The sequence below is a fragment of the Oreochromis niloticus genome, linkage group LG7 (genome assembly GCF_001858045.2).
Source record: "Oreochromis niloticus isolate F11D_XX linkage group LG7, O_niloticus_UMD_NMBU, whole genome shotgun sequence".
Classification (NCBI taxonomy): Eukaryota; Metazoa; Chordata; class Actinopteri; order Cichliformes; family Cichlidae; genus Oreochromis; species Oreochromis niloticus.
The window spans coordinates 32,840,440-32,856,961 of NC_031972.2; positions in this window are offsets into that span (position 1 = coordinate 32,840,440).

Consider the following 16,522-nt stretch of genomic DNA (forward strand, 5'->3'; position numbering starts at 1 on the left):
AACTGTTGAACTGTGCACTGAGTGCAAGCTGGATAGTCTCCTCTTTGGCATGCATGTCTAATTTTGTGAAAATCATTCCAAATTTTGATTGGTCAGCCACACGAATGTTTTAATTTTCCTGAAATGATCTTAAAGGAGCTCAGACCCAACAGACGTAGCGTCATTTCTGAATCGTGTTTATTTATTTAGTTTTTATATGTTAAAATGTTCCACCACCTGGAGAGTTGTTGTTAATATTATGTAGGGTAGATGATGAGATCCCCCGCGTCTTTGCAACATTACTTACTTATTCTTAAATGGTATTTGGGTAAGGAACAAAGGGCGGCAAAAATCATTGTTTATTGAAATATATTGTTTGACTCTGTGTTTGTTTCATGTTTCTATGTTTTCATGAATTTTCTCCCTTGGTGTATTGAACCCTATTCTTTAGTGTGTGTTGCTTTAGATTTTAATTCTTTCCTCGGCATCCTATCATCTTATGTGAAGCCTTCTGTATTTAGTTGATTCATGTGTCTGTTTTCCCAGTTAGCTATCTCACTTCCTGTTTTATTTTGTGAATTCTTGTACTTTGCTTTTTTAGTTTTTCTTCACTTTCACATCTTCTGTGACTTAGTTCAGCTGTGTCTCATTCAGCCCAGCTGTCTCAGCTTCCTGTGTTTGTTCACCTAGCAATAGTGTTTCTCATTCCCGGCGTGTCTCTCCGGGTAGTTTTTAGTCTTCAGCATTCCCTTTTTGGACTTATTGTTTATATTGTAGGTTTTTGCAAACAGGAAAATGATAAATGGCTCCCTCTGAGATCATCTCTGGCTGCCTGAGAGTCTGCATTTGGGTCCTTCACACAACATTCAGTATGCATACGCTGCAGACTGAATGACATCAAGGCCTAATCCTAATCACTTTTTATTATTCTCAGTTAAATATTTCACTGAAATGATTAGCAAATGATTGCTTTTATTTACATTTTACACACCTTCCTTTACCACCCTTTTCAGAAATGGATAAAATCTATTTAGTTTAAACTATTTGGCAACAAAGATAAGTTTTTGCACCAAAAACTAAACCAACCAGAGATGACCTCAGCTTGACCCAGCAGTCACTATAATGATGTCACATAATCAGAGGCAAACTATGCGAGGCTTTAATCCTCCACAGAGACGATTCCAGATTGTTCCTCTGCTCTGGCCTCAGTTCATTATATTTGATTAACTCTATAGATTAAATTCTAATTAATTTCATGAGTAGAAGTGGAGCTGCAGAAAGCAGCTCTGATCGGAGTGACCTCTCACCTTTTGATTTGCAGAACAGCAGATTGTGGACAGCGATCAGCTAGCGGGTCATGACCTTATTTAGAGCAGGCAAACTGCAGAGGACATAAAATAAATAAAACATGATTTTTTTTCATCGCTAAGATATTTTTCATGAATTAATTTCTGGTGATGTGGATTCAAAAACACACACATGCACAGCATCAGTGCTCTTAGACATGACACACAGAGCACAGCAGTAAGAGCAAGATGAATGAGACATGATTAAAAAAAACCTGCTTATTCAAAAAAGAACAGTTAAATGTTGACCTTTTAGTTTAATACAAATATGGTAACCAGGTTATGCCGTGAAAAGAATTGTTTAAAACATAATAAAATAGAAAGAATTTACTGTTTTTCTGATAACAAAATAATGTCATTTGCTTCTTTTTTTTTTTAAATTTCACTAAAACTGAATATCAATGAACACACGTATCTCAGTATCAATAAACTATCAACAAAAGCAAAGGGAAACCAAACCTAAATATTAGGCTTGGTGCTTTAATGTGTAGTACTTAACTTTATCATTTAATAATAGTTTTTTATATGTTTGATTAATAGCCCTTGATATATTTTTTGGGGGGGGGTTGAAAAAATTGGAGTGTACCACCAGCCCCCCCACCTGCCCTCACTGCTCCCAAAAGAGTTGACAGGAAGGTTGGTGGTGCAGGACAGAGCAGCACTTGCCCCTCCCTAATTACCACCGCCTAATTACCCAGAGCAGAGAGCGCAAACCCCCAACTGATGACAGACCTTTTCCTCACAGCAAAAAAGGACAAAAAAAAAATCCTTTAAAATTTGATAACACATTTCACCAAAATCAGACTCAATTCTGTCTAATAAAACAAAACAAAAACATCTGTGTTTAAATTGAGGCCACATTACTGTGAACCTCACCTGGATTGGGAGATTTACACAGGAATATATATATATTTGTGTTTGTGTGTGCGTGTGGTGGGAAGTCCTTTCATAGCTGCAGGGCCAGATGTTCACGGTGAGCACAGCCCTTCCCTCCTTCTCGAATTCCCCTCTCACTTTCTCTCTGCTACTTCTTTTGGTTCATTCATCCATCCAGTCATCGCTTTTTCATTTCATTTGTTTTCTCAGTTTTAAAGACGACACAGACAAATTTATAAAAACGCTGTAACTTGATAAATACACACACACACAGCCATGCTGCCACATTTTTCAGTCTGTAGGTGCAGCTTGCTGCTCTGGAGGAAGGTGTGTGTGTGTGTGTGCACATGTATGTGCATGTGTGTGTTTACATCTTTTTCACCTCTGACCTCCAGCTGCTGTCACATTAACACCAAATGTTAGACATGTTAGATGCGATGAAAACACAATTACATAGATTAAATGTAAGACTTCTTAGTGAAATAGGTTATTTCCTTCTACCGAGTTTGCAAATTTCACATCCAGAAGGCTTCTTTTCTCCATCGCTCTATCATCTAATGTGTTTTTGAATTTGAAATTTATATTGAATTTGTTAAAGTAAAAAGAAATATAGTTATATTCCACCAAGAATAGTCCACCCCACGTCTACGGCAAAAACATACGAATTCAGCTGTAATTCAGCTGTTTCCTACTGTTGCCAGTTATTCTGCAAAAAACATTTCAGGATCAAATATATATTGGCCAGGCGATATTATTAACTCACTAGTGAATATTTCCAGAACATCAAGTCACAGTAACAACTCAGAGAAAACTGTGCAAAGGCTTTTAGCCACGTTTAGGACAGAGGTTTGGTTTTGCACATACACTGTATATAAAAGATGGATGTAACCACTGTCATTGCATTTATTGTGGTTAATTAAGTCTCTTTTTGAAGCCTGTAGTTGTTTTATGAGACCAAACATGAGAAGCATGTAGTGGATCTAACAGAGAAACTGAGGCTCATACTGTAGCCACATGTCAATCACCTGAAAAATATCCTGCTTCTTCTATTGGACCAAAGGTGGGACTGTAATTAAAAAAAAAAACAAAAAAACATATAATTATGTAATTAAGACTTGAAACTACCAAATAACAGCCTAAACTCGTCAGCAAAGTATTTACGGAGATCCTTAATCACACGAGCAGTAACATTATTTTCTCATAGACTTCAGTACTATTAGACTTTTTTGTATCCAAATAAAATACCCCCTGCTGGCCATTTTAAAATAAAGTCACTTCCACATGGTTTTACAGCATCTTCACTGTTTTGGTTCAATCTCAAGCTGGTAAAGAAAATGGAACAGCTAGCAGAAAAAAAACTGCCAGTTATCTTAAAACTGGAGATAAGAAGCGAGTGAATATTACACTTGCATCCATCCAGTGGACACAAGACAGAATCTTGAAACAAAAATGCAAAGGTGATCATCTTCCAGACTGTGTGCCTGCGTGTAAAGTTCTGCCAAAATAAGAACAGATAAAGGTTACAACAGAGCACATCTGAAAAAAAAGAAACCTATGTGGAAAAGGTAATAAAATCTTTTAAAAACAAACAAATGAACAAAGGTCTGTATCAAAAAATGGAAATGATTTGTAATACCCTTGCACCTTGCAGCGCCTCCCCTTCCTGAGCCATTAACTTCAACTGTGGGTCTGATACTGTGATGCATTAGGCTGAGGTTGTGGCTTTATGGAGGAAATGTAATGAAATGTAAACCTGCAGGTTTTGGGATAATCCATTTCCCATACAGTCAGCTGGTGAGAAAATATGCTTGGCTATCTGATCCCCCTCTCTCTCTCACACACACACACGCACACACACACATACATATTGTAGGGGTGAGTTAAGGCAGCTGTTGTGGATTGAGTCATCCTCCTCCATTGTGGGAACAATTTCTTTCCAAATTAAACTTTCTTTCTACCATTACTTCATTCAGCTCAAGTCAAGAAACAAGTTTATTGTCCACGTGTGTGAAGGAAAAAACTCCATCCACAGCCTGGCTGAGAGTCAAACTGACCGACCACAGGCTATTTCTTTACTGTGATGCTATACAGGGGTCAGGGTTAAATTTTAAGGTCATACAAACAGCCACTGAGAAGAAAGGTGCTTAAAATCTTTGATCGCCTTTAAGAAGTTGAGTAGCTTCTTGATGCACAGATATGCAACAGTTGTGGGATTTTTTCTTTCTACCACATCTTAGAAAAAGTCTAAGAAAATGAAGAATCAGTGGATTAAATTTAGAAGAGTTTAAAAGTTAGGTGCAGGTTGTGTTTGAAGTAACCACACTGGGGAAAGTTGGGAAAAGTTAGGGAAGCACTTGTTTGGCTACTTAAGGGTATTAGAGGTCCACTGGCACAAGATTAAAACCACTGACAGCTGAAAAACATTAATCATGGCTTCATAATGTGATGTTGTGCTGGGAAAGCTTAAGTCCGGGCAATAATGGGGAAGTTACTGAGGCAAGTACCACACGCCTAAAACACAGATCAAGCGCGCACCACCCAACAGCGGTCACACAGGGCTGACCCTTCAATCAAACATCCATAGGATTTTCTGGATTCACCGAATAGCCACACCAGTTACAAAAAGGATCCCCGGTAAACGTCCTGACGTCAAAGAGCACAGGACACAATTTTTGAATTGCCCAGTCCTGTTCTGTCCCCTTGAATTTGACGTCTGTAGTGTAGAGGGTCTCGTCCAGTGCGTGTCCAGTCCTTCAACTTTACCTTCATTTTGGGAAAGTGGATGAACTCACAAGGAGGCAAATCCCAGCAGAGCATCGCATTATAAAGTTATGATTAATTTTTTTTTTTGAACTGTCAGCGGTGAGTAGTCCAGGTGGAGAGCCAGTACTGTTGTTGTGTGATTTAAAAAGAAACTCCTGTGTTTTCAGTGCTCGGTGTGCCAGCACGCAACGTTCAGGTTCAGTTCATGTTGTTTCCTGACTGTTCTCCCTCAGAGCAGTGTGCTGACAGCCTCATCCTGGTGGAAAATTTCAAGCTTTGAGTATTATAAAAAATGTCAGGCATGCTGGTCACACTGATACACTGCCTTCAGAATTTGGACTCTTCTACTGGGTTGCCATTCTTATCACCAGCGATGACCCTCTACTTAAACTGGATGAGTTTGAAAGAGAAGTAGACATTTGCTCCCTGCACAAGTTTTTGGTTTGTGCTGTAAGTCTTTGGATCACGCGTGAGAAGATTATCTTGAACCTGAAATATTGGGCAGGTGGTTTTAATGTTCTGGCTGATCTGTGTATATTGAGCAGTTTTCCCAGAGTCAGTCCAGTCTTGGGTTGGATTCTTTAAGCAGTGCCACACAAAAGAAAGAGTGCCCACCAAAACTACTGTAATTGAAAAAAAAAAAGTGGGGTGACAAAGCCAGATGGGGTGGATGGATGGGTCTGCAAACCCTCTGATGCAGCCATCAAAACAGAGGTCTTTCAACCCAAACCCTGATCTCCACTTTAACCTTTTTCTTGTTGCTTTGTGCGAATCTTTCCACAGAGAAACTATCAGCATGTAGAGAAGCAACAAATACACTTCTAAGCAGAGTTAATTGTTTTGTTTTTATTGCATTCATGACCCAAGCTAAATGGAGATAAAGACATGCAGATGGATGGAAACACTCAGAACAGACACTCGAGCAGACTGACAGGTTGAAACGCAGACAGGGGTCAGGAGGGCGAGACGGAGCCTTTAGCCATCAGTTCACCAGTTGAACAAACACCGTTAAATATTTACTCGGTTGCCATGAAAACGCACATTCTTCTAGTCCCAGTATTTTGACTTTTGGGTTTCCCTGTCTGGAAAACTTTGCTTCACTGAATGAGGGTATCGGTTTCAAATGTGACCACCGGTGACGTTACTTTTTTTTCCCCCTTCAGTCTGCAGCAGGTGTGTGAATGAATGTTGTCATCTGTAAGAAATGGTGGGTGGTGGAGCGGTGAGCATTCTGGCCTCTAGGGTCTGAACTAAAATTGAACTGTATTTCTAAAATTAAGCTGTTATAATTGCAACTTTTTGGCCACGTTCGTTTTTGTGTTGTTTTTTTAAATCCTTGCATAGGAAAGAATAAGGCTCCTGCAAAGTCTGAAGGTGTGCGTTGTGGGCTCTGAGCTACATCAGCTGTCACACAGTGAAGAATGAGAATTATCCTGGTAGGCATTTAATGTGGCTTCTCGTGTGCTTATATAATTTTTTTCAGTCATCTAAATTCTTTTTAAAAGTTTTTTTATTTTACTTGTGTGTGTGTGTGTGTGTGTGTGTGTGTGTGTGTGTGTGTGTGAAAGGGACATTTGATTTTAAAGCTGCAGGAAAAGATGCTAATTAAAATGTATGATAACACAGGGTGTATCAAAAAGAAAGGCTTTATTTTTGAAAGTAATGGACACAGACGCTTGTGGTAAATTTTAAAACACATGGCTGAATGTGAAGTTTTACATACAAAACTCATAATGTTTACAAGTGTCCAACATGTTGCTCTGGACGCACAGCATACCTACCTACCGGAAACCACATGAAACTCGCTTTCTAATGGTACGTTTTTTGAACGACTGCAGAATTAAAGAACTTTTGAAATTAGACTATTTATTTATTAATTTTTTTTCTGATACAGCATGTATAACTATAACAATAGATTTGGAATATCTCCAACAGGTGGATGTTTTGGTCCAGAGATCCCAAAACTTCGGCAAAAGTAAGGCAACTCCATTTCCGTTGAGGCCTGCAGGTCACCTTAAACTCTGCGAGTGCGGGTAGAAGCCATTTAAAGCACTGAAGCACACGTTGTTCAGGGTTTGTGCGTCGGCTGCAGCTGTCATCCTGCATGGAGCTGCACACTGCAGCAGAGCGCTGGCAGCTGCTGATTGGCAGCTCTAATGACATGCAACAGTATTCACATTGGAGAGGAAGAGGCTCCTATTTGGATGAATGCCAAAAGTTTTCCCTCCTCTTTTTTGTCTCCTTCTTCCTTCACTCTCTCCTTTGTTTCCATGTCATCTGTTTTGTAACTCCTTAATTTATCCACCTATGCTCCCTCTGTCATCTACTTCTTGTTTCGTTTGTGTTTTCATCTCTCCTCACGTCATGGTGGCTGTTTTTGATTTTCATATCCTAAAAACATTTCTTCTTGTGTTACTCTCTGAATTCCATCCTTCCACACATTTCTGTTTTTGGATTTTTCCCACCTTTCTTTTCCTCTCTCATTTCTGTTTTTTTTCTGTTTTCCCCTCCTGGCTTTGTCCTCTCCTCCCCTTTTCAAGTGTGTGTGTGTGTGTGTGTGTGTGTCTGTGCGCACTACTGACAGCTGCAGATCATTACTTTAGCAGGTAGAAACCAACACACACCAACCATTACATGCACACAAATACACACTGCAGCCAGACAGGCACCTGGCTTATTGCACATTGTGTGTTCGACTGTGTGTGTGTGTGTGTGTGTGTGTGTGTGTGTGTGTGTGTGTATAGGAATGAGAGTGCAGAGCTGAGGATGACAGAGATAAATATACGTTTTTAAAAAAAGATTTCAGATATGCTTATTTATAGTTGAGGCAAACACACATCTAGGCATGCTCAGACACACCGTAACCTCTGTGTAGTTCAGAGACCCAAAACAGGGTGAGATTAATGTTGCTACCTGCCACCAGAGACTGCTACAAATATCCCACCATGCTCACGATACACACACACACACATATACACAAACACAGTGCATCTGCTGACGTCTACATTTCCTTTATGGAATTTATGCTAAATATGCATATCTTAATTGCGTTATCTGAAATAATTAGCTGGTGTATTTTCCTTTCCCTCTCATCCATCCACAAGCTGAGCAAACAGCAGAGCACTGCAGGGGGCGCGCTGCTAATCATTATCAGCTTTGCCGTACAATTACACAAACTGAGAGCCGGGGGCAGATAGGAGGGTCCGTGCTTTGCTTCAAGTCCTGCCTCTTCTGTAAAAATGCATTTGAATAAAAGGCTAAAAAATAAAATATAACACCATCTGTGCATCTGCGCATTCAATCATTTGGAATTACTACTTAAGAATTAAATGTTTGTGAGATATATATATAGAAGAAGCACAAAAGAGATGAAAGTAAGCCCTCTTTGTTGCATTTGGGCCTTTGGATAATTTAGCTGTTTGCTGCCTCTGAGGTGCTAGGAAATGGCCTAAATACATCACACCCAATGACACCGATTAATCACACACAGAGCTAATGGATATTTCTTTTTTTCCTTGAGTATCAAGAGTGTTACCTCCTCCCCAAAGATGAAAAGGTCAGTATGATCGTTTCAGACTCCAAACACACTTCAGCATTTCCTAAAGGGCTAAATATACCTGCTGTGGCCTTCAGGGACGTTCAGAAATCTGACCACTGAAATGGAGACTGAATATATTTATTCAATAAAAGCAAATAAATAAATAAAACACAACAAGGTCCAAAGTGTTCCAAAAAAATAATTGGGTGCAGCACCCCAGTGGTTATTCACAGCGCCTGGGAAAAAAAAAAAAAAAAAAAAGCAAACAATGCCGAATGTTTGTTTTGTTCTTACTTATAGCTACGCTTTAGCTTTATTGACACGGATACACAGTGGACAGCAAAGAGGTGACTGAGACAGTAAACCCAGATGAAGTAAATGATACTGGTTTTCAAAAGTTGACAACAAGCCAGTACGCTTGAAAATGTAGAAAAAACAATAGCTGTCATTACTGAAAGTATCCATCACCCATGGCTAAGGGGCTGAAAAAGTAGACTGAATTCATAAAATGTTGTGGTATCAGGAAAAAGGAGCATATAAATAGAGAAAGTGGTAATAACACAAGCATACTTTACTCATTACTCCCATTTCTGCTATCTCTGGGCCAACAGAAACAATATGAGGACTAGATTATGACACACCACATCAGTCTGTCGTGTTATCACCCACTTCTCTCAAAGCGCAACAAATCATTCTTTTTCTCTGGAATAATCTTCCACTTGATATCTGCATGTCAGAATCCATTGAATCATTTAAATCACGCTTAAAAACTCACCTGTTCAATCCAGCCTTTGAAGCAAATTAGTTCGGACTTCCTCCCGGTCTGGATTTGTATTACATAACTGTAATTGTTACTGTAACCATTACTGTATCTTCTTTTCTTTGTCTATTGTTGTAAACCGCACTGCGGCACTTATGTGAAGCACTTTGATGCACTGTGGTCTTTTTAAATGTGCTATAGAAATACATTTTGATTGATAATGATTTTGCCAAAATATTTGATTCAAACCATGTCATTGAGAGACTGTAAGACCAAAAAAAATAAATGTTTGAATTAAAATCTTCCGCTCTGAAAGGACCCAGAAAAGTTCCGGGTTGTATAGAAAATAAGCAAGCAAGCTAAAAGTGTCAAACTGATACTTCAGTGCGCCATGAGTCCAAAAGTTTGAGGAATTCCTGTAAACTTACTACTCTACTTCTTTCCAACAGTGATATTATTTTTCTGTTAACATTTCTTTCGATATTATTTATAGAGTGACTGTGCTGCTGCAAAGATTATTGTTTCAGCAGAGAAACAACTTTCATAATAAAATAAAAAACAAGACACAGAGATTCAAAAGATTCATGACTTTGATGATTCACTTAGCGCCTCCCCACCTTCCCCCCGATCATATCTCTCTGGGACTGGTTTTGCTGAAGGTCTCTTCCTGTTAAAGGGAGTTCCGCCCCTCTGTCGCCCTCAGGTGCTCACAGGGGATCATCTGATCATCGGTCCTATAACATTATCTGCTCTTTAACTTGTAATATAAAGCACATTGAGGTAACTGTTGTGAATCTGAACTGATATACATAAAAAAGAACTAATAAGATCATACTTAGGTCAGATTGCTGACCTGAATTTTATTTAAAAGTTAGACTTGTGGCACAGGAAAAATAATCCTCTATGACCAGTGTAGCCTGCAGGTTAATCTTAATCTCAGTGAGCTACATACAGCAGCATCATTAAGACGCTCTCTGCGCTGGTTGACTCTGTTAGAAAGGGCCGGCCTGCAGAGAAAATATCGGTGCCCTCCTGCTGAAGTGACCACAGCATGAGGCTGCTCAGGCGGCAGAGAGCTCTGTGGCGATCGCAGATCTGTCGACACCGATTATTTTAGCTTTCATAGATAGCATGGCTTAAGTGGACCTTCAGTTAGAACTTACAAGCTGATCTAGGTCAGATCCACCGTTCTGTTCTGAATGATTATTGGTTGTTCAGCTGCCATGACAACCAACAACCCCCCCCCATCCCCACTCCTACCCCATCCAAACTAAGAGGCCTACGAACAATGTTCCCGTTTTAGAGATGCAGACCAGCGCTCCTGCATCCGATCACAAGTTAATGGCTGTTTTACATGGTCACCGGCGCCCTCGTTTAAGGTGTTTCGGCCTCGCTGGGACACCTACTGCTCAGACTCCATCCTGAGCAGTCCACCTTAACAACACTGCCTGGCATTCAAACAAGCTTTGTTTACTGACAGGATTTGGCAGTCAGCCATTTTGTTTTAGCACATTTACATAAACACCAAATGGTGCCTGTTTCCTCTGTGTGTGTGTGTGTGTGTGTGTGTGTGTGTGTGTGTGTGTGTGTGCAGGGGCCCCGGATAATTCCCTCCCTCATTGCTGCAGATGAAAATCAGAGGCAGTTTGAGATTCATTAAACCACGGACGCCGTTTTCCTGCAAAAGCCGATGAACTTGACACAAATGCTCACGAGCTGCAAGTTCATCTCTCCGTACCTAATTTAGTTGATTACTAAATTATGCAATGACCCAGCCAAAGACATCGAGGGGGGAGGGATTTTTTGCTGCCAGTGATTTTTCTAGAGTTGCCCTGTTTTTGGGGGGGAGTTTCTTTTTCTTTCTTATTTAGAAATACTTCCTGCTTGCAGTCACCCCGGGCTAAACATGTGTGCCAGGCAGCACAGCAGAAAATAAATAGGGAAGTTTCTCCCTTCCCTGTCCTCCCCCCAGTGGACTGTAATATAACCCTCTTACATCAGGTGGATAGGCATACATACCATCAGTTTACTTGTTCAGCATTATTAATGTTACCACTTTACACACACATATGTGTAAAATGAATATGCTAAATATACATTTAATGCGTAACATTAAATAAGTTCAAACTGCTTTTAACTGGTGGGAGATGAACTATTTATTCTCACTAGTTCTCTATATTGTACTGGTTTTTCACTTTTCATTAGTTTAGCATAAAAAAATAAACAATAAACTTGGTATTCTTTTCATTTTTATTTACTCTTTTTTGACATGTTTATCTAATATTTTATATGTCAATCACATTTATTGACTTGTTCACAAAGATCTGTTTGTTTTAGTCTCCCGTGAGTTGTTAATGTGTTACTTAAAATCTTTAATAAGTGGCACTCTATTTTAGTTTTGTTGGGTTTCAGCTTTGATTCTTGTGGAGTAAAAGGTGAAATTAGTAAAAGATACGAGTATTTGTAGGAAAGGACATGATGCACCTTACACACCTGAACTCAGTTCAGTTATTCAGTTCATCACTTCACTTATTTTCACTTTGTTCAGCTGGTCATGCATCAGTAACATGATCACACATAGAAACACTAAAAAGAAGACTAAAGAGAAACTTGATGCATGATGAATACACAGAACTAGTTAGTTCAAATATTTAAAAAAAAAAACAAGTTTTAAAAAGATGGAAAGAAACATGACTGAGAGGGAGATGACACTGGGTTTAGATTTAAACCTTTTGGCTTTAGTACAAGACTCAGAATCTGCACATGCTAAGGACAAAACATAAAAGTGACATCTGCCTTTGAAATCTGATCGCAGATGCTCAGGCTTCTGTAATTTTGGGCCCACAGAATATGCATTAGGATCCTTCCTCTATGTGAAGAGGAGAAATGAGATGAGTCATTAATGAAGGTCATTTAAAAGGATTTTTCAGATTGTTCCATGATGAAATGGAGAGCAACAGTCTAAGCCAGTGTTTGAGGACAAGATCCTGCCACCACTGTCCGTCTTATGTATATATTTTGATTGTACCTTTATTGTATGTTGGCGATAGCAGCTGCAAAAATGAAATTTACCTTCATTCTACAAAAGCAACATGATTCCAATAAAGTCCTTATAACATCTGTTTTATTGGAATAAAATAGTAATATGGCAATCCTTTGTGAGCACCTTTAGACGACGTCTTGCTGTTGTTTAAGCTCAGCGTAAAATAAAAAAACTATGATGGATGTTTTGTTGCTGGTAGCGATAAGTTTCTGACAGTAACCACAGAAGTTTGCAGGAGGAATACAAGACGTCTAGAGAGCTTAGATTGTAGCCTTGATAAGAAAACCTTAAACTACTGGAAACCTTCGTAATCACTACAGATGAGTGGGTATGAATTTGTCGCTTTAGTGTGCTGAGCAGAATTTCATGAAAGGCTGACATTAAGGTGACTTTTACATTGCATCACTCTCTCCACCGTCCACTTGATAAGATATGAAACGTGACGACTCCACCTCTAACGCTAATTCTACACCTAGGCGTTCAGAACATTTAATTTCTTTTTTTATTAGATCTTTATGAATTCCCTTATCCCTTAATTCCCATATTTGTTTAAGGTTTAACTATTTTGTGGAGAGCTGAGAAGGGTCAGGTCAGTTTGTTCTGCCATCGATCATGGGTCACAGAGACAGGCTATTAGCTGCTTGCTGGTCAAACAGAGACACACTTTCTTATCAGGAGCATGTACCCTCTCCTAGTTCTGTTCTTAGCTACAGCCTGAGTTGTAACAGTGATGTTCCAGAATAACAGCATCTGTATTACATTATCCTGAAGGACAGAATAAGCACAAGGACAAACCTGATTGCAACTCCCATAATGCACTGCAGGTTTGTTAACTGTGAGTTGTTTTACAATATTTATGCTGCGTTTCTTGACTCATCGCTGTGGCCTCCATAAACTTTATTCTGTACATTTTTACCCACAGTGAGATGAGCTTTATCTCACAAGTTCATTCATATTTATTCATGGCTTTCTAACAAGCACCCTTTGACTTCTACTTCTTGCCGTCAGGTGTTAGATTTGATCATTTTTAGATCTTGTTTAATTCCACCGAAAAAAAACAAAATACTGGTGTTACATAGATTTTTTTTCTTTCAGTCCTGAGCAGGTTTTGTCTCTAGAGTTGTTTTGTGACACTTTTTAATACACCTTCTGGGTTGTTGAGTTTTACATGCTGTCATAATTCACCTTCTGCCCCTTGTTTCTATATTTTTTATATTTTTGTGTTTATGCACAGCTGTATCTTGGTGCATATTTGTGCAGGTTTTTCGTAACACAACAGGTAAATAATGTCCATATCTCTCTGGGGTTTTTTTATTATTTCACAGATATATTAGCAGGAACATCTGTATAAAGGAGAGGAGGTTTCATTATGTATGAAGTGACTATACTAACCACATAAATCCTGGTATCCTTCCTTCCTTCTTTTCTTTCTAAGACTAGAAATCACTTCCTTTCTTCCCGTTTTCCTTTCTCACTCAGTTTCCGCTCTGATGAAGACTCCGGTCTCTTTAGGCTGTAATTAGGCAACTCTGCCTCTGTCTCTGCGCTCAGTCATGGATGGCTCATTGTGCACATGGATTCCTTTGCAACGCTTAATTGGCTAAACATTGTTTAGCCCACTTAGTCACTTTTCTATTTAACAAAAAAAATTATATTACAATTATCATTATTATTATTATTATTATTATTATTATATCCCCTCCCTTCACTTCCCCTCCTCTCCTCTTCCTCCTTCTCTGTCATGCTGAGACTCTCTTTTATATACTTTTGCTTTCTGATGTCTTTACACAACACTTTTATAATACCTTTTGACTATATCTTTGTTTCTTTGTTTATCTCTAGTCCCTTCTCTGCTCATGCTCCAGATCTAGCAGGACTTTAGCCCGTGGTCCTAATTGTTGGGACAATGGTGTTGAGATGGCCATATGGTACCATGCTACAGGCTTCAGGTCCTTAGGTATTTTACATACACTCATCTTGGGCATGAATGTAACAGTAATTTAGCGATTTTAATGATTTCTTTGAACTGTTCTTTTTCCAGGATGGTATGATTGTATTCATACATCTTTAATTCAAAGATCATCAGTTAAAACGAGTTGCTCAGATCTGTCATCACTTTGCAAAAGTCTGGAAGAAGACCCAAACTGCCACCCTCAGATTAGAGTAAATTGGTGAGGATGTTCAGGAACAACACAGGAACCACCAAGGCTCAAACCTGCTGTGAACGATAAGCTGCTGAAACACTAGCATCACTGTCCAGAGTGAAGAGCGTTTTATATTGGCATGGACTCAGAGGATACCGACCACGAAAGAAACCCCTGCTCCAAAATAGACACCCTCAAACTTAACTACAATTGGCAGCTACCCACATGGACAAGCCTTTTGGAGGAAAGTTTTATGGTCAGACGAGACAAAGATTGAGCTATTTGGCCACAATGACAAGAGGTATTTTGAAGAAATAAAGATGAGGTGTTCAAAACTATTAACACTGTATCTGCTGTCAAGAAAGGTGGTGGTAGCATCATGATCTGGGGCTGTTTTGCTATCAGTGGTACTGCTACACTGCACAAAGGGAATGAAATAATGAAGGAGGGCTATCTCCAAATTCATCAACCTCTAATCAGCAGCTACATGGTTGACACAGCAGGATGTTGCACAGGACAATGATCCCAAAACACATCAAAACTGGTTTGAAATAGCAGGCTAACGTTTAGCTCATGGATTGTCCTTTCCTGTTTCCATCCCTTTATTGCTGCACTCAGAAAATGTTACATCCCTCAGTCTGACCATCTTCTGATGGCTGCTTCCAGAACGATAATGCACATGGTTTCTTAAACTGGTTTCTTGAACATGACAATGAATTCACAGTATTAAAATGGCCCCCAGAGTCACCCCATCTCAATCCAATGAGGTGGAACGAGAGGTTTGTACCATGGATGCAATCAGAATCTCTGAGGAATATTTCCAGCACTTTGTTGAATCTATTCCATAAAGAATGAAGTCAAAAACAGTCCAATTGTAGTAACAAGGTTTTCCTAATAAAGTAGTCAAATAATCAGTAAAAGCAGAAAATTATGTTTTAGGACAATATTACACTATATTTCATTTATTTCCACCATTCTATCAGAATTTTAAATTTAATTATAATGAAGGAGACTTATTATAAATATATTGTATATTATTCTCAGCTGTACCATGAACAAAGCAACACGCTCGCATGTTGATGTTAGCAGCTGGTGGGTGCAGTATACTTTTGGGTTTTATGGCTGTTTTTTCTTGGGACAAGTAAAAAGGAAAAGAAAGTTTTACAGGTTAAGTTTGTTCTACCCTGTGAACCTGTGAACCAGGGAAACAACTTCCTAGGACTTGTTTCTAAAATAAAATCTGTGGACGTGTGTGTTACCTGTGCGTACTGTATGCAGATGATCTGCTCCATATGTTAATGGTCAGCAGTTCAGCTCTGCTAATATCCACAGAAACATACACATACACACCACTGCTTCACCTCCAGATCCATCAAGACGCACACACAAATACAAGCAAGCTGTCCCACATGACATCTGCCCATGCATGTGTGTGTGAGTGTGTCCACAGGTATGGCTAGTGGTTGACACTGTGTGTATGTGTGTGTCTGTTGTAGACACAAGTCCCACCGGGAACACAGGATCCAGCTGCTGATTTCAGAACAAATGGCATCTGTTGACACACACACACACACACACACGCACACCACTTCATCACTACCACCAAGAGTAAATACAAAACACTCGCATGGTAACTGGTGGTGCGACAGACATACACACACGTTGTGGTGTAACAGATGTAATGTGGGCTTGAGACACATGCTCGCTCTCCTCCAACTCAGGTGGTGGGAGAGCAGAGCATGCCACAGACAGGAAACTTGTCCTGGGAGTCTGAAAATGTCCAAAAGTCGTCCATCATTTTACACCATCAGGAAGAAGCAAAAGCCTGCAATGAAATCTTACTCGAATAGAAGCATAACTCCACCAAAGGCTCAGCACAAAACCACAATATGAGACCACAGCAAATACAAGATAGGCATGAGTTTCATTCTCATTTTCAGTGAAGCCAGTGGTCTGTTTGCAGGAATATTTAACAGCATAATAAAATGGACACAGAAATAATTTAGTGCAGGAAAAACAAATCAGCCAGCAAGTTTATGAACCTGAATGAAGAAGATTTTACTGTGGATTTAA